This window comes from Myodes glareolus, chromosome 9 (genome assembly GCF_982192425.1).
Source record: "Myodes glareolus chromosome 9, mMyoGla1.1, whole genome shotgun sequence".
NCBI lineage: Eukaryota > Metazoa > Chordata > Mammalia > Rodentia > Cricetidae > Myodes > Myodes glareolus.
The window spans coordinates 13,070,827-13,090,000 of NC_142034.1; the positions used below are offsets into that span (position 1 = coordinate 13,070,827).

The window sequence follows — 19,174 nt, forward strand, 5'->3', positions numbered from 1 at the left end:
GCCTGAAATGACTTTTTTTTTTTTTCCAAAGTGACAAACAGCAAATAAGTGGCATCCTCGGGGAGCAAGGAAACTGCACTGTGAATCCCAGGCCGGCTGGCCAGGAAGCCTGTTCCGCTCCTGAAGCTCCGCTCTTGGCAGCAGGCCATATGATACCTCCTATGATCCTCCCCGTGACAGAATGAGGACAGGGATGGTGCCTGTGCCCACGCACACTGCCAGGTTTACACAAACTGGGTGAGGCTCTCCCTCCAGATCTTCCGGGAGATCCTGGGTTCACAGCTAGGGAACTCCGCCCTGCCAGCACTTCCCCTCTGTTCCCTTGGTCTCCTCAGGGCTCAGGAAAATGTATTTGTGGCCTTCCTTCCCACAGTTTCCAGGTGCCTGGCATAACATTCCCAAGCATGGGCTTATTCCAGACACTTCCAGCAGCCAGGCATCCTGGGATCACGGGGCTCAAACTCCTGACGGAAAGCTTGCATGCCGGTGTTGCAGGCAGCTGTCAAGAGCTGCGCTAGTAACTCCAAACAGCTCCATCCATGACTCTCAACTTTACTTCTAAACAAGCGTCCATTCCTTCTTTCCTCTTGAGACTGAAGTACAAGGACCCTCCTAGCTCACACTCCGAGTGATCCTCATGATTATTCTCATAACCCTCACCTCAAATACTTACAAAACACCTACCTATTCTAACCCCGGGCACTTTCCCAAGCACTTCAGACACATTAAGCCATAAGCATCTGTTGCCTTTGGGTTTATTCTTTGTTGAATATGTAGTTCGGAATGGAATGGTCCAAACTTACAACACAGTAGGACCAGCTGTACAATTTGTAGTGCCCAGGGGGAAACGGAAAAGCAGAACCCCACTACCCATTCCAACAAGACAACAAGGAATAGGATCCAGGGAAGCTTCTACAAGTGGGTCTCTGTGTTCCTGCCTGGATCACATGCCTCCAAAGTCAATGCTGCCCCGGAGCATCAGCCAGAGCTGATGATAACCCCGCAGGTCCTCAGCCCTCCGCGCTTCCCAGAGTTATAGAGAAATGGCTGTTGGTCCTCAGCCTCCAGGTATTTCTCCCACAGGGCCAGTGGCTTTTCCTTTGCCCTCCTCTATAGAAATGCCTGACTCTTTTTGAGATGTGTCCCAGCATGCCTAGCACTCCTCTCCAATCTTCGCTCTCTCAGGAAATGCCACCACCTCTCACCCAGTTGCGGAGGCAAGAGGGTCTCTAACAGTGAGTTCTTGGATAGGCCTGGGTTTCATAGCAAGACCCTGCCTCACAATTAAGCAACGGCAAAACCGTAATCTCCCCCTCCCCCTCCCTCTTCCTCCTCTCCAGCAAGCCCTATCAGTTCTGTTTCCAAATTGTCCCTGTTTGCTTTCTGTTGCTATGCTAAACACCATGACCAGCAGCTACTTAGGGAGGAAAGGGCTTATTGCATCTAACGACTCCCAGGTCACAATCCATCACCAACAGATGTCAGGGCAGGAAGTCAAGGCAGGAACCAGGAGGCCAAAACTGAAGCCCAAACGGCAGAGAACACGACTTACTGGCTTGCTCCCCATGACTTCCTGAGCCGGCTTTTTTATACACCCAGGATCACCTGCACAGAGACAGCACTGCCAATAGTATGCAGGACCCTCCCACATCAATCATTAGCCAAGTAAATGCCCCTCAGAGTTCCTACAATCCAGTCTGGAGCTTTTTTCCATTTTCTCAATGGAGCTTCCCTCTTCCCAGACCCTAATGTAACAACACACACACCTAGCTTTCTGTCTCCATCTGTCTGCAAACGGACCTTTGCTTCATCCTATCCTGTCTCCCAGGACCACCATGCTGCAGAACTCCAATGAGTACCATATATGCTCTGGCATTGTATAGTGGGCCCAGCCCTGCTCCCCCACTTCTGTGCCTGCCTCTAGCCCCTCCCCACTTCCACTCCATTTTCAGAGGGACCGCCAGAGTAATCTTGAAAAGCATTTAGCAGCTAACAGTAGTCCCTGGCTGGAAACCCTTTACTTGGTTTTGGTTTGGGTTTTTTTTGTTTTAGTTTTTGTTTGTTTTTGTAATCAAAGACAATCCAAATTCATAACGGTGGATTGCTGACCCTCTATCGCCTTCCCAACCTGGAAGCTGGACAGACAGGTCCGCGCGGCTACAAGTTTCCTGAGATGGTTCCTCCCAGCCCCCAGCACAGTCAAGTGGGGTCCCGAGCCCCTGGAAGTGACAAGATGGCGTCCTGTACTCTACGGAGCACAGTCTCCTGCAGCACACAACAGAGAGAACCCGTGGGGTTGGATGGGGAGCCTCAAGAAAGAAGCCACAGCCTTTCCATCACAGTGGCTCCATTCTGGGATGGGGCAACGGCTCACTTGGTAAATCTCTTGCCGTGAAAGCATGAGAACCTGAAGTCTATCTCCTAGAACCCACATCTAAAAAAAGGAAAAAATAATAAATTAAAAGGCTAGGCCCAACCTTGGCATCCTCCTTCCAAAGACCCGTCTACCTCCTTTCCAATCAGCTACGCTGTTAACTGAGGCACCACCTTCAAGCCTTTGCATCACTTTAAAAAAAAAATTAATTTAATCATATTTTTTGAGACAGGCACACAATGTGTAATGTGTCACTGTCTACCATATTGGTGCTGGGGAAGCAGAAATTTGGGCTTTCTGGTCAGCCAGTCTAGTCAAATTGTGAGTTCCAGATTCAGTGAGGGACCTTGTCACAAAAAGCAAGGTAGAGGGGTGGGGGAGATAGTCCAGCAGTTTAAAGCACTTGTGGCTCTTGCAGAGGACCCAGGTTTGATTCCCAGAAACCACATAGTGACTCACAACCATCCATAACTCCAGTTCCAGGGAACCCAACACCCTCTTCTCGGCTCCTCGGGAACCAGGCACACATATGGTGTGTGTCCATGCAAGCAGGCAAAACATTCATATGTAAGCATTTCCCAGCTGCCCTGATGCGAATAATCACACAGAAACTATATTAATTACAACACTGTTTGGTCAGTAGCTTAGGCATATTTCTAGCTAACTCTTACATCTTAAATTAACCCATTTCTATTAGTCTGTGAATCACCACGAGGTTGTGGCCTACCGGTAAGGTTCTGGCTGGCGGCTTGCCATCTTTCTCCTTTGGCAGCTTCAAGGTGTCTCTTTTACTCCACCCACTCTTTCTCTCTCTCTCTGTATCTCTTCCAGCCTGGCTATATTCTACCTTGCTATAGGCCAAAGCAGCTTTATTCATCAACCAATAAAAGCAGCACATATACAGAAGGACATCTCACATCATATACACATAAAATAAATAAGTCTTTGAAATAAAAAAATAAGGTGGGGCACGCCCCCATTGCATATGCACATGGACGTACTTGCACGCACACACGCATGCACACATGAAAACGCAGACACAATTTTTAAGTGTGAAGGTGTGGGCAAACGACAAAGTGAGGTGAGTCCAACGCGAGGAGTTCAAAGAGGATAGGCAGGAGGCTGAGGCTAGAGCCACCAACGAACAAAGCTCAGGACAGGACAGTCAGCGCTTGCTAACACGAGGCCAGATGTGGACTTTAAATAAATAAATAAGAAATAAACAAAGTGGGGCCAGCAAGATGGTTGACCAGGTAAAGTCACTTTATGCCATACCTGACCACTTGACTGTGATCTGTGAGAGTCACGTGGTGTAAGCAATGCCCACAGGTTGTCCTCTGACCTCTATACTCACACGATGGTAAATATTTATTTGTGTGTGTGTGCACAAATTTAATCTTCTTTTTAAAAAAATCAATAGAACAAAGTAGACAGCTTCTGAACGATCACACTGGAGGCTGACCTCCGGTGTCCACATGCACACACGCACAAGCATCCGCCTACCCAGCCACCCACAAATCAATGTAAAAGGATCTGTTGAAGTTCACATCCCAGTGTCTCCAAAGCGAGCTCTGTGGAAGCAGAGCCACTGCCTTTGTGGTTTCAAAAGAGTCATGCTGGAGCAGAGTGGGTTCTCATCCAATTTAACTGGTGTCCTTGTTCAAAGAGAAGAGAAGCGAGAGGGAAGACAGAGTGCAAAGATCCAGAGTCGCGTGGGGGAAGATGCCACATGAAAAGGGTGACGGGCTGTAGTGAGGTCAGTCAGTCCAGGCAGCCTGAAGCCAGCAGAAGCTGGAAGAAGACGAGAAACCTCCCAGCACTTCTGAGGGAGCATGACCCAGACGAAACACTCTGTTCTTCCAGTCTGCGGGACAGAGAGAGCCAGTGTCTATGGTTTCCTGCTTCTCAAAGCATTAAAGGGACAGATAGCCAGCAGGGTTAGTGGCAGGCCTATGGTCTCAGCTCCTAGGGAGACGACAGAGGATCGCACTTCAAGATCTGCCGGGGCAACAGTGAGACCTCGTCCTGTTTTGTTGTGTTTATCGAGACAGGATTTCTCCGTGTAGCTCTGGCTGTCCTGGAACTGCTGGGATTAAAGGTGGCGGGGGGGGGGGCACCGTGCCCAGGTGAGACCATGTTTTAAAAAGCAAAATGAACGAGCTGGGGACAGAGCTCAGCGATAGGGCCCTTGCCTAGCATGTACAAAGCCCCGGGTTCGACACCCAGCACCGCATAAGCTGGGTGTGATGGAACACACCTGCCTGTGACCTCAGCATGTGGGAGGTGAAGGCAGGGGAATGAGGGGTTTAAGGACATCCTTAGCTACACAGTGAGCTCGAGGCTAGCCTGGACTACATGAGACTGTGTCTTGGAACTGAAGAGTGCTCACTTCCGCAGCACACACACTGAAACTGAAACAAGACAGAGGGGATTGAGTGTGGCCCCGTCGCAAGGACGGCATGCAAATTTGTGAAGCGTTCTATATTTTTCACAATAACGAAATTGTGGAGTTGACCTAGGTATCTAAACCGGGCGGTGGTGGCACATACTTTTAATCCCAGCACTTGGGAGGCAGAGGCAGGCAGATCTCTGTGAGTTCAAGGCCAGTCTGGGCTACAGAGCTAGTTTCAGGATAGCCAAGGCTATGCAAAGAAACCCTGTCTCAAGAACAAAAAAGTGGTGTATGTGCACAATAGAATTGTTTTGTTGTTCAGTCAGAAAGAAGAACAAAGTCATTTTTGCAGGAAAATGAACATAACTGGAAATAATCATATTAGGTGATTTTAGTCAATCACAGAAACACAAACATCATTTTTTTTTCTCACCATAAGGTTCCTAGATGAGAGGGGGGAGGGGGTTAGTTTAGGGGGACAACCCAGATCATGGAAAGAAAAGGTGGCTCCGAGGGGAAATAACTTCAGCATGTAATATATACATGCACAAAAACTTGAAAACCCAAAGTATACTTTTTAAAAGGAAGAACAAATGAAGGAATGACTCAGCTCACCCTTTCCTGGCCCTTTCAGATTCCTGGCTACCCACACAAACCTACCATCGTCACAGTCTTTGCTTGTACCCCAGGATGGTGAGCCGTGACTTTGGGAGCCCGTGACCTGTCCTCCCTGTCCTCACAGCTCTCTCGAGATCATCTGTCAACATCTGTACTAGGGCCATTAGAGTCCTGAGTGGCGTTTGACAGCGGCACACCTACCCTCCATGTGACTCCTATGGGTCTGCTGATGCTTGTTCCCTGCCCCACCACGTGGACACACTGTGGCCTCAGGGCCTTCCCAGGAACTCATCAAGCAGCGTGACTTCCTCTGATCTTGCTGAGCCCAGGACCCAAACAGGGTTATTCAAAATCCAATCCTGAGGTCAAATGTGGTAGCTCGTATTGTTGGGAGACTGAAGCAAGAGTCGTGCCTTAAGTTCAAGGCTAGCCTGGGCTACATAATGAGTTCCAGGCTAGCTTGGGCTACAGAATGATACCTTGTCTCAAAATAAAATACAGCAAAGCTACCCCTGGGATTTTTCTGAATCAGGATGGGAAATAACTCCTTTCTCCCATGAATCTCAGCACAGGAGGATGCACATTTTCTGTCACCTTGTCACAGATACATTTCCTGTATCACGGAGGTGCCTAAGAGCAAATGGGAAAGCTAAAACAACCTCTCTCTATGCCTAAGTCCTTGGGTTGAGCCTGTAGTCCTTTTGTTCTTGGACTGACTGAGTAGGGCATAAGCCACAGTTGTGAAGACCTGGGAACTGTATGGTCAATAATGGAAGATGGGGACCTTGAAATATGGTGGAATCATGACAAACCCCTGCCGTCAAATAGCTGGTGGCTTGCAGATGTAAGTTTCTGTCCCACCTGGTCCTGCAGTCGTTCAGTACCAAAGAAACACACAATATATATATGTGTGTGTGTGTGTGTATATATATATATATATATATATATATATATATATAAATTATAAACTGTTTGACCTATTAGCTAAGGCTTATTATTAACTAGCTCTTACAATTTAAATTAGCCCATAATTCTTATCTATGTTTAGTCACATGGGGCTTGGTACCTTTTCTCAGTAAGGCATTCTATCTTGCTTTCTCTGCGTCTGACTGTTGACTGACTCTCTGCCTTTCTTCTTCTCTAGTCTGGCTGCCCCACCTATACTTCCCACCTATACCTGGCTACTGGTCAATCAGCATTTTATTAAACCAACACGAGTGACAAATCTTTACAGTGTACAAGAGCATTATCACACAGCAGTGGCTCAACAAGTAAGGTAGACATGTCTGCTATGGGAGAACAGCGAGCACAAGACATTCTGAGAGTATTTGTACCGGGAGGCAGTCCGCAAAAGAAGTTATGTGCAAGGGGCAGGAAGTTTAGCTCAGGGGTAGATTGCCTACCTGGCGTGCACAAGGTCCAGGGTTCAGTCCCAAGCACTGAAGGTAAAACTTGGCATTAAAGTTCGCCTTACCAGAAAAAGAGCCTCCATTTACATCTTACCTATGCAGTGATGCCCTGCAAGAGGGTATACACACCATGGTAGTTCTAGGTACAGCACAGGGTGTATCCACATAAAGCCTGAGACAGCTTGGGAAGTAAGTCTAGAACAAAATAACAGCTTTATGCATGGTTTGTTGGTAGCAGCAATTTCTCAGGTCTGATCTGCTTGCTAGAGGCAAGCAAGCACTCTCATCTAAGGGAGGCTTCCTGACTCAGTTTTAGCTGCAAAACCTTGCAGCTCTTTTAAAAGGTCCTGCCACAAAATACTTAAACGGTGTTGTTGAAAAGCTGAACACATGCTTTTCGGTTTTCAGCTGTAGCAGGAAAAAAGCTGTGCCATTTTAAAATGCCGGCTTTCTGGGCTGTCCTGCCAGGGCAAACTCTGACTCTTTCAGGCAGGCAGTCTGACTGAGTGTGATCTGTGAGCAGAATGATGCAGCTTGTTTGCTGGCAGGGACCTTGAAACGCCATAGAGTTGTGGCAGTGAACACAGCTCTGGCTGATATCTCAGCCATGAGGCTGGAAAGCTAAGGAATGGGCTGGATCTAACTGTCAAAGCCACAGTTTTAGTCCTCTCCTTAAAGACTCATGTGGTCAGGAAAAGAGAGATATACAGTAAAGAGAGATTCAAACACGTAGAAAACCTCTAAATGGTTTACAGTGTGTTAAAAATATATGCAGGCTAAAAGGTTAAAGTCATTAAAAATAAAAAAGAAAGAAAGGGAGAAATAGGGTGTGGTGGTACACACCTTTAATCCCAATGCCTGGGAGGCAGAGGCATATTGACCTCTGTGACTTCAAGGGACAGAGGTAGAGATTGACCTCTGTGACTTCAAGGTGTGGTAGCACACGCCTTTAATCCCAATGCCTGGGAGACAGAGACAGACAGATCTCTGTGAGTTCAAGGTGTGGTAGCATACACCTTTGAGCCCAGCACTGGGGAAGCAGAGACAGAGGGATCTCTGTGAGTTCAAGGACAGCCTGGTCTACAGAGTTATTCCAGGACAAAGATATATACAGAGAACCTGTCTCAAAAAGCCAAAAGTTAAAAGTAAAAATAAAAGAAATAGAGGTTGAAATAAAGCCATCATAAAGATGGAAAATACACAGAGAATCTGGATACTGTATGCTATTATGCTCTCTTTTAATTGTTTGAATACTGAGGAAGGAGCAATAGTCGCCAAAAGACATTTGCTTATAAATGCTGCAGAATTAATCCAAGATAGGTATTTTGAAAACACCTTGGCTTCAAAATTGAAGTCAAAAGGTATGTTACTTTGGAGAAGAGATTTTGCTTTTGTTTCCACAGAAAATGAGAGGCTGTGGATTCATTCTGAGTTAAGAAAAATCAGGTTCGAAAAAGGAAGACCACCTGAGAAATCTCCGATAGGAACAGATGACCCAGATGACAGAGTTCTACATCCAGAACAGATTCAAGACTACTGCCTGAGATGATCAAGACTCACAGGATACTCCAGTCAGGACTTGATTATAACTCTAAATTTTCTTTAGGTCCCCATAAGATCATCAGCGCCCCCAACCAGCAGGAAGTAGCCTGAAATACTATGCCCACATTCCCAACAAATGGACTATGGGTATTTTCCTTTGTTTAGAAAAAAAAAGAGGGAAATGATGTGGGAGAATTGTCTGTATTCTGTCAATCATATTTTAATAAAATGCTGATTGGCCAGGCAGGCAGGATAGGCGGGAAAGTCAGACAGGAAGTAGAGGTGGAGCAAAGAGACTGGGAGTATTCTGGAAAGCAGGAAGCTCCCTCCGCAGTTCTGCCCAGACCACCGGAGAGGAAAGATGTAAGCTGCCCCACTGGAAAAGGTACTGAGCCATGTAGCTAATGTAGATAAGGATAATGGGGTAACATAAATTATAAGAGTTAACAAGAAACCTGAGCTAATGGGCCAATCAGTTTATAATCTTATGGAGTCCTGTGTGTGATTTTCCTTGGGAGTTGCCAGCTGTGGGGTACCGGGCGGGACAGAAACCCCAACAAGCCGGCCCACATGTTACAACAGGGGTGGCTAGGGGGCCATCTTAGTGTGTATAAATACAAACAGGATGATGATTTTCACTCTTGTTTATTCCAAGACATGGAGACAAGGTCTTGCTATGTATCTCAGGCTGATCTTGAGCTCAGGAGGTGGTGGAGGTGGTGGTGATGGCGGTAGTGATATATATCTTCAAATCTTCATTTTCTTGCTTCAATCTCCAGAATGCTAAGATTACAAGCATGTGCTGGGGATCAAACCCAGAGTTGTGCATGCCAGATAAGCACTTGCTCAAACGAGCTACATCCTCTGCTGTGGGAGTTCCTTCAGCTCCTTCAGCCAATCGCCGCTGAGTTACCAGCCCATTGGGGCGTGGTCTCTCTCCCTTTAAAAAAAGCAGCGGCTGTCCTCCACTCTGTCTTTGTCTTCCGGCTCCGTTTCCGGCCCCTGGACTCCTTTCCTGTTCGCGCGGAGGGGCTGTTGTCTGGGACGGTAATCTGTAAGTTTTTTCCCCTTTGAATAAATAACCATCTATTAATCATAATTCCAAACTGGTGTGGGATTGTCTGTGACTTACGCCTTCATCTGGCGCCCCACGTTTGGTTGTAGAACCCCCCCTTTCCCCCCCACTCAACTGCTTGCTACCAGCTCGGCTAGTCACGAGACCTCCCTCAGCTGCAGCCTGTGCCCTGTATGTGGAGCCAGCAGTTCAATTAAACCCCACGCCTCCCAAGCTCCACAGGCTCGGGACAATCTCTGCAAGCCTGGTTTGCTCTTTTCTGAGTTGTTTTTAAATTTCCCTTGTAAGTAATTCTAGAGAACGACGTCCCCTCTCCCAGTAAAGTTTGTCCTTGGGTTTAGGGACATCATTTAGGGGTTGGTTATAATTAGTATAGGGTTGAGGGTTGGGGGAGGAATTTTATAAGTGCATAAATCCAAAAAAAAAAAAAAAAAAAAGGGATAATTGGATTAGATAATAGCTTTGTAATTGTGAGTTATTGTTTTTGACAAATGTATTGGTATTCATTCTTATATATTGATACAAAGTTAAATTATGTTGATTATTTTATGCATGCATGCTTCATGCTTCTACTTCTGTTTAAAACATTTTTATGTATTTGTATATATATATTGTACTGATATATGTATATTTACCATATTGCATTGTACACTTCTACCTCTGATTAAGATACTTATATATTGTTTATGTATTAATATATATTTACCATATTGTAATGTATACTTGCACATTGTTTATATTTGGAGGTCACATTGTCCTCATTTATTGCACAGTTGTTTATTATCTCAGTCTTTAAGTTAGACAGATATTGAAAATTATATAGATCAACAGTCATCTAAGTTTGTCATTTATAATTAGACTAATCAGGTTCTTTAAATATATAGAGATTATATTCAGTATAGATAGATAATCTTCAACCTCTTCAAAGAGCTGTAGAAAATGGCCTTTAATCTAATTCAGAGTTCTATGGTAGGGAGACACAATCACTCCTGGCAACACTGATCTATGCCCGAGAGAATGTTGAGCACCAAAGACACTCCACCTGGAGCCTTTCTTCTTGGCAGAACTGGCCTTTGGGTAAAGAAATGCTCATACCTCAATTACTGACAGAGTTACAGAATATCCGTAAATGGATAAAACAAGACTGTCATATCCTGCCAAGACAGGGTAAGATAGTTTTGAAGTTTCTTGCCTTTGAAAATGGTATGTCAGTTACATCAGGCCTTAGCCAAAGTTGGTTGCTTCAACGCTGCAAATGTGACTTTGGGTGTTTGTCCAGGTAGCCAGTCGTCTCTGCGATTTGTTATATGTTCTGGAAGTTGTTTGATTGCACTTCCTAATTACTCAGATAACATTATTTCCCTTCTCAGATCTTCGATGGGATTGAAGATTATATAAATGTAGTTACTTTCCTTTCATGACTTGGCCAAGTTATTTGTTATACAAGACTTAAGCTAGTTAGAATAGGATATTTGTATTTATTGTATATAATTTCGTAGGTTTGTACTTATTGTATATAATTGCGTAGTAGGCTTAGAACTCTCTTACTTAAACAAAAGGGGGAGATGCTGTGGGAGTTCCTTCAGCTCCTTCAGCCAATCGCCGCTGAGTTACCAGCCCATTGGGGCGTGGTCTCTCTCCCTTTAAAAAAAGCAGCGGCTGTCCTCCACTCTGTCTTTGTCTTCCGGCTCCGTTTCCGGCCCCTGGACTCCTTTCCTGTTCGCGCGGAGGGGCTGTTGTCTGGGACGGTAATCTGTAAGTTTTTTCCCCTTTGAATAAATAACCATCTATTAATCATAATTCCAAACTGGTGTGGGATTGTCTGTGACTTACGCCTTCAATCCTCATTCTGTTTTGTTTGTTTGAAGGCAGGGTCTCACTATGTAGCCTTGGCTGGCATGAATTCACAGAGATCTACCTGCCTATGCCTCCCCCGTGGCACCTGTTTCTAGTTTTTAAATGATCTGTAAAATAGGTATCTTCACGGATGAGGGAGCATATAGGGAACATGAGATTTTTTTTACTTTCCCAAACCCGGTACTGATGAGCATCTTTATACTGAGGCTTCTAATCGCCTGAGTGCACAGGAGCCTATCAACAGCCAGTAGCCGACGGAGCTAGAGATTAAACCACCCTAGTCTCTGGGCTCTCTCCTATACAGCTTTCCGGTGGGAGTTTGTAACATGAGGGCCAGCTTGTTGGGGTATCTGTCCCACCCAGTACCCCACATCCGGCATACCCCAAGGAAAATCACACACAGGACTCCATAAGATTATAAACTGATTGGCCCATTAGGTCAGGCTACTTATTAGTTCTTATGACTTATCTTAACCCATTATTCTGATCTATGTTAGCCATATGGCTTGGTACCTTTTTCAGCTGTCAGCTTACATGTTGCCTCTTCGGTGGTCTGTGCAGGAATGGCAGAGGGAGCTTCCTGCTTCCCAGAATTCTCCTGTTCTCATTGCATCACCTCTACTTCCTGTCTGGTATTCCCGCCTATACTTTCTGCCTGGCCAATCAGTGTTTTATTAAAATACATGATTGACAGAATACAGATAATTCTCCCACACCAGGAGTTGGCCAGCACTTCTGGAGTATGACGTCATCTAGGCCATGGTGTCACCAGGAACTGCTCTTTGGCTGGGAAGGTCCTGAGGGCCATGCCCAGAGGTCCCAGTTCTTAGACCTGACTCAGATCCACACAAACCACAAAAGCTTGAGAAAGACAGAGGAATGTCCTCCGCTCCGCACTGCCAAGGGCAACATAGGAACCAGAGTGTCAGCATGGTCAACGGGATTCCTACAACAGCAAAAGTTACACGGCAGCCCAGAATTCCAAGTTCCCCTGGTGAGGGTGAAGTCTGTGTGCTAAGGAGGTGCAGAGGGAGTGTGGAAAAGAGCTTAGCTTTGCCGACGAGGAGAGACTTCTGTCCCTGGGTGGATTGTCGCCCATGGGTCTAGAGCGCTCCAAAGCTGCTGACCGTTACTTCCTCCCACCTGGCACTGTGGGCTAAGGGTTTATACGTTCCTAGACATTCGCATGCAGGGGCTGTTGAGATAGCTCAAGAGGTAAAGGCGCCTGCCTCCAAGTCTGATCAGCCAAGTTCAATTCCCAGGACCCACATGGTGGAATGAGAGAATCAACTCCTGCAGGTTATCGATCCTCTTAGCATCCACCATGGCTTGAGTGTACATAGACAGACAGACAGACAGAAAGACAGACAGACAGACAGACACACACACACACACACACACACAGAGGGGAAGAGGATGGAATAAATACATGTAAAACAAAATTTATTTCACATATGGAAACCCTAGTCGCTAATGTAATGGCTTGGGAGGTGGGGCCTTCAGGAGGCACCTGAATTTTGAAGTCCACAGGGTAAAATCCCCATGATGCCCACGATGGGAATAGTACCCCTATTTAAAGGTGGGGAGGACGAGGGCTGGGGCAGTAGCTCGGTGGCACACCACTTGCCTAGATGTGACCCCGACGGTGTAGAAGAAAAAGAGGAAGACAGAGTCTGTCACACTTTCACTGTGACATAGACATCTGCAATCCCGGAAGAGTACCCCTCCCCAGAGTCCAACCAGGCTAACACCGTGGTCTTGTGGCTTCAGTCTCCAGAGCAGTAGAAACATTTGCCCAAGCCACGCACTGTATGTATTTCCTTGCAGCAGCCTGCGCTAATGACGTGGACAGGACAGGTGCCTACCTTGATGAACTGTTATCCCAGCTTGCCCGTCTGTAACATCTGTCCTGAGTGTGATGATGTCTCTGCGGACATCCTAAGGTCATCACTGAGAGCTGCCATAGCACACACGTACATCATCAAGACCTGGCTTTGCTCTCCTCCGCAGACCGTAGAGAGAAGGGTCTTCAGCCTGCAGCTCTGGCCCCAGATACACCACCTTGGTGGAGTGAGGCCGCTTCAGCACTATCAGGCACATGATAAAAACTTCAAAAGAGAAACCTAAGGTGTTTGCCAGGGTCTTTGGAAAAGCTCGGCTGGTGCCCATCTCTCCACTTCCCCTAAATACAGAGATTTCAGACATGGCCCGTGCATTACCTTCCTATCCCATCCCTCCAGGTCACCGTGTCCATTTGGTCGGGACTAACGAATAAGCACTAACCTGGCCTTGTTATTTAGAAAAGCTTTTTTTTTTCTTCCCCAAATCTATCTAGGCAGGCTCAGGCCAGTTCGCCAACAGGGGTCCTCATTAAAGTCTGAAAATACATTGTACAGCGAAGCTGGAAACTGGCGGCCAGACATTACAGCAGGCTGCTAACAAGAAAATCAGTACAAATTAAGACACGGCTAGACAGAAGCCAAGCCACTTGCCTTTGCATAAATTATGTGTGTTAGAATCCGGGAATGAGAATGCCGGAGAGCCTGTCGCGAGCGCCGCCGCAGCAGAGACGCGCCGCGCAGCAGAGTTCAAGCGTGCCCAGCCTTCATTGACAAAGAATTTAGAATAGATGACGAGGCTCTTGGTGACAACTAGCTAAATTGTTATGTGACCGGAATAAAAAACCATCCTTCTTCCATTCATAATTTAAAGGCTGAGGGGGGCGGAAATCAGTTCCTGAAATCATGGGTTGTGGCCTTTGTGTGCCAAGGGGGGCAGGGCTGGGAGGTAGGAACTGCAGAGATGACTTAGTTAAAGGGAACTGACAGCTTAATGGGGCCTCCACATCACCTTCTCTTAAATGGGCAGATGACTGACTCTCTCCTGAGAAGGCTGCTAAGTCAAATCATTCTGTAAAAGACACCCAGACTGCAGTCGACTCCAAGCAAACAGTAAGTAAAAGCAGCGGACTGGGTCCTCATGATTCTTCCCGTCTCCCACTGTCTAGTTTTGTTTGTTTGTTTGTCGTTTCTGAATAAGACCCCTAGAGCCGAGTTAGGTGGTGTCCTGGACAAATGGCCCTTCTTTCTCCACACTTCTATATGTCTGTGCAGGCATACTCAGGGCACATGGAGACGGGTCAGTACCCCTAGACTGACATCTCTCCACCAGCAGCACCCTAAATGAAGCTTCCCGGAGGGCCCCAAAATATATTCCCTTGCCTTCCCTGCTAACGTTTTGAGCCATTCCAAGTGTTCTAAAATGTTCTATCCATCTGCTCCTCTCTTTTGCCCAGCAGCTTTGGAACTATCTTCAGGTCTCAGCATTTGGGCCTGTTAATCTTGACTGTCACTCTAGTAGGATTTAGCACCATCATGGGAACAAATCCATGGGTTTGTCTGGGAGGGATTTTTAAAATCAGGATAACTGAGGTGGGTTGGGTGGCACCATTCCCTAGGCTGGGGTCCCAGGCTGAATAAAAAGAGATCAAACTGGGCAATTGCTCATCATTCTCTGCTCCTGCCCATGGCCAGCTGCCCCGGACTGCTGTCGGCAGGACTCCCAGCCACAGGAACTGTGCCCTCAAACTGTGAGCCAAATCAAACTCATCCTTCCACGCACTGTTTGGGTTGGCCGTTTTTGTCACAACCAGAAAGCAGCCAACACGGATCTCCACCTCCCCTGGCTTCTTCACAGCAGCAACATTCTCTTCCTAGAGCCCCAGGGCCACCACACAAAAGGCGAGAAACCCAGCATTTCTCCTTTCTCTTGGGGACCAAGGTATAAGGGGTGTGCTAGGTCTAGTCTAAGCAGTCAAGCTGGCTACATCCGGTTCATGCAGAAAACACCCCCTCGCCTCCCCCATTCACCCCCATCCCCACCCACTCACCCACCACACCCGGTGAGGGAGCTGAAGAGTGGTCTCAGTTCTGGCAACACACCACCCTGCATTTCAAAGGCTTTTCTTATCTTTATTTGCCATTAGGATCCTGTATCTCATAAGGTAAGAACTGGACGCGTGACTCTTAGCGATTTATTATTGAACGACTGTACTCACGAGTCTTAAAGAGCAACTAATCATAGCAATCGAATGGGCTTCTTTGGTCTCATCCTCGGTGAAGCAGGCCGACACCAAGGCCCCACTGGTTAATATTTCAGTTCCCTTTCTTCCTTTCCTTCTGAGATTCATTGCCATCTAGGTCACTGTGCTTCCCCTGTGTCCCCATCTATGAAACAGGGCTGAGAGGTAAAAGCTCACACACAGTCCCCTGCTATCTTCATCTTGTCCCAGCTGATGTGTGCTCATGACGTGTCCTTTATGTCTGTTTGACCTATTTACCCAAGAGCAAAGATGGAAAGCTGCCTGCCCCACGATGCTGAGAGCTCCGGGGCAGACAGAACACAAGAAACCGGAGCAAACGTCTTGCTTGGAGTTGAAGGCAAAGGTCAGAGGAAAAAGGATTTCCCCCAGTGAGGGTTCTTCCACCCCTCCCTCTGTGGAAGGGTTACACCGCTAGGAAGTGGCATTCTCTTCTTACACAGAATGCCATTTCTGCCCTGGTCTCCATAGTGGATACCAGACAGCAAGATCTCACCAATCTCTGGTAGAGTTGGCACCCTCTTTTAGGTCACTACAACACTCCCTCAAGTCTTCATAATAGGATAGAGTGGGAGGAGGAAGAGGGAGGGAATAAAGGAAGGAAGATTGCTGAGAGGTAAAGGGGAAAGTGGTCAATTCTTAGAACAAAAATCAAACCAGGTATTTGATTGAATTGACACCTTAATTCATTACTCACTGAGGCCCGTTTTAGAAACAGTTCTCAGGTCCCTGGGAGTCTCTGACCTTTTGAGTAGTGACAATCGATCTTTGATGCCTGGTTAAGCTACCGCCCAGAACCCCTAGCGGCAGAGGCATTGACTTGACCCAGAACTAAACTGGGGGCGGGGAAAAGGTAGGAAGTCAGAGCACGCAAAGCGGACGCACTGCTAATCAAAGTTCCTGAGTACGTGCAGACACAACAGGCGCTCAGCCTCGCGAGCAATTCAGATCTGCGGGCTGTCTCGGCTGTCTTGGCTGCGAGCGTCTCTCTCAGCCGCTGGTCACTCATTCTCTTTCCCGTACACCCGCAGGTGTGGGTGGGCCGGGGCAAGGACTCAGTCAGGAGAACCTGTGCTGGAGAGAAAGTAGGAGGACCCAAGGCCTGTCCTCAGAATCCACACTTAAAAGAAACGTTTGAGATGCAATGGTGACTACTTAGCAGGAGGGTTAGGGGAAACAAGTGGGGTTCCCGGATCACCCAAGCTAGTCTCTTTGGTGAGTTCCAAGCCAGAGAGACCTGGGGTGGGGAAGTCAGACACAGCGCCAGAGAGACGTTTGGTCAGTGTTTGCTACCAAACTTGACTACTCTTGAGTTTAATCCCAGGACCCACCTGGTGGAAGGAGAGAACCGACTCCTGCACGTTGTCCTCTGACCTCAACACGCTCGCCCTACAGCAGTGGTCCTCAACCTTCCTGATGCTGTGACCCTTTAGTACAGTTCCTCATATTGTAATTCCTCCAACTTTGGAATTATCTTCATTGCCACTTCAGAACTGTAATTTTGCTACTGTTATGGATCTCAATGTAAATATCTGAGATGCGGGAGACATGATGTGTGAGCCCTGGGAATGGGTCGTTTGACACCACCATCCCCCCAAAGCGGTCTAGACCCACAGGTTTGGTGAAAACCATTGCCTCAGTATGACCACCCAGCTCATGGTATTTTCTAAAAATAAACAAACAAACAAACAAACAAACAAATAAAAGAAGAACACAGACGACATCTGAGGAACGGTCCCAGAAGCTAGCACCAGTCGTGACTCCGTGGGAAGGTTGCCTGTCCAGTAGCCAAAGCACAGGATGGAGAGGGCTGACCAGGTGTGGAGCAGGACCACTGTCACAGGCCCAGATGAACAGAATAGAGAAGTCCCCACCACACTGGGTTTGCACCCGGCCCCCTTCCACACAGGGTGGTGTATCAGTGGACCAGCTCAGAGAAAGAGGTAACTGGACCTCCCAGATCTCAGCTTAATGGCGCGGATGTCTCCTGGAGAATCCATTGGACACTCTTAAACATTTAGAAACCAGGTACGTGGGGAGATTTGTCTGGAGTAACTGTCTCCCCTGGGGGGGAGGGCGGGGCGGGAGTTTTTCAACATGCAAAATTCAAGATGGACAACAAGCATGGTGGCACATGTCTGTGATCTCAGCACTTGGGAGGCAGAGGCAGGCGGTTCTCTGTGAGGCTGAGGTCAGCCTGCTCTAGAGAGTGAGTTCCAGGGCAGCCAGGGCTCCATAATGAAAGCTTGTCTCCAAAAACAGAAGGGCCTGGTGTGGAAGCACAGGCCTTTCATTCCAGCACTCGTGTAGGCAGAGGCAGGTGGAGCTCTGCAAGGCCAGCATGGGCTACAATAGTTCTAGAACTGCCAGGGCTGCACAGAGAAATCAGGTCTGGAAAAATAAAAAAGAATACGAAAAGGAAAGAAAGAAGGAATGAGGACATTTTAAAAACTATTTCTGCTTCCACACACCCTGTTTTTTTTTGAGATAAGGTCTTAGCCTCTTAGCCTGGGATGTCTATGAACTTACAATCTTCCTGTCTCAGTTACCAGAATGCTGAGATTATAGGTGTGCCCACAATGCCTGGCTCTAAAGTCTGTTTATTGATGAGCAGATATTAATTGCTCATTACACAAGAAACCCCGTGCTTGTACCAGGAGTCTAAGTGGGGGGAAAGACAGGTTCCTTACCTTTCTGCAGCCCAGAGCTAGGAGGGGCCTGTGTGGATTTTCTGCTGCTGATGCAACAAATTACACCTGGGCGGCTGGAAGCCGTGGTACAGGGAGCCAAAGATTTCTAAATGAAGGTGTCAGTGGGGCTGGTTTCTTCTGGAGCAGGGGTCCTTAACCTTCCTAGCACTGTGCTCCTTTCATAGGTTCCTCAAGGTTGTGGTGACTCCCAAACCACGAAATTATTTCATTGCTACTTCACAACTGTGGTTTTGCTGTCAGAAATCATAATGTAAATATTGGATATGCAGGCTATTTAGTATGTGACCCAGAGGCGTCGCGACCCACAGGTTGAGAACCATTGTTTGGGAAGCTGAGGGAGACTCTACTCTGTCTCCCTTCAAACCTTCCTGTGGCTGCCAGCAGTCCTTGGCAGACACATTCCTCTGATCCCTGTCTCTCTCCTTGTATTTACCGCCTCTGAACCCTCTTTTTTCCATTGGTGTGTTTTGGGTTTTTCAGATAAGGGTCTATGTAGCCCAGGCTGGCCTGAAATTCGTGGCCCTTGAATCACAGGCATGTGCCACTGTGCCCCTGCTCCCTGGATCTCCTCACAAGGGCACAAGGCATTAAGATTTGCTTCACTTTAAGTTCATTGTCATCGAGTCACTGAGATCCTTCACGACTCACATTTGCAAAGACTGAGGTTCTGGGGAGACGTGAAGTTGGAAGGGGGGGATGCTATTTAACACATGATCAGCCATGGAAAGACTCACCATGTAAAGCTGCAAGGGCAGGGCGCACCTGACCTGAAGTAAACTGAGACTTAAGTAATAAGCAATAACTCAAGGAACGGAAGGTAGGCCGTGAGCACAGGGAGTGTTCGCCATACAAACTAGTAAAGCCTGGCCCACCTAGAGGGGTGACAGCTGAAGTCAGCTGGAAGATGGAGAAGCAGGGGAGAAAAGGTTCACAAGATGCTTTATGGAGTTTGGGTTCTAAATGCCTCCGAATGACTGGGACACATAGAATAAACTAGAAAGCTCACCTTGGTGGAAGTGACCTGGTGAAGTCAGATGCCAGGGTCTTTATCTCAAGGAGAAGCTCCAAGCACCGGAGTGCATGAGGCAGAAACTCTG

General features: G+C 47.2%; 1 protein-coding gene and 1 non-coding gene across 4 annotated transcripts in view; one reads left to right on the forward strand and one right to left on the reverse strand.

Annotated features, from left to right (window-relative positions):
• The window catches only part of Arsg (arylsulfatase G), a 137,424-nt gene that overhangs the window by 64,990 nt on the left and 53,260 nt on the right, over positions 1–19,174 (reverse strand). The window lies entirely within an intron of this gene.
• LOC125408103 (U6 spliceosomal RNA) lies at positions 4,756–4,863 on the forward strand. The gene has a single exon (XR_007234380.2). It is a non-coding gene; the product is annotated as a U6 spliceosomal RNA (small nuclear RNA).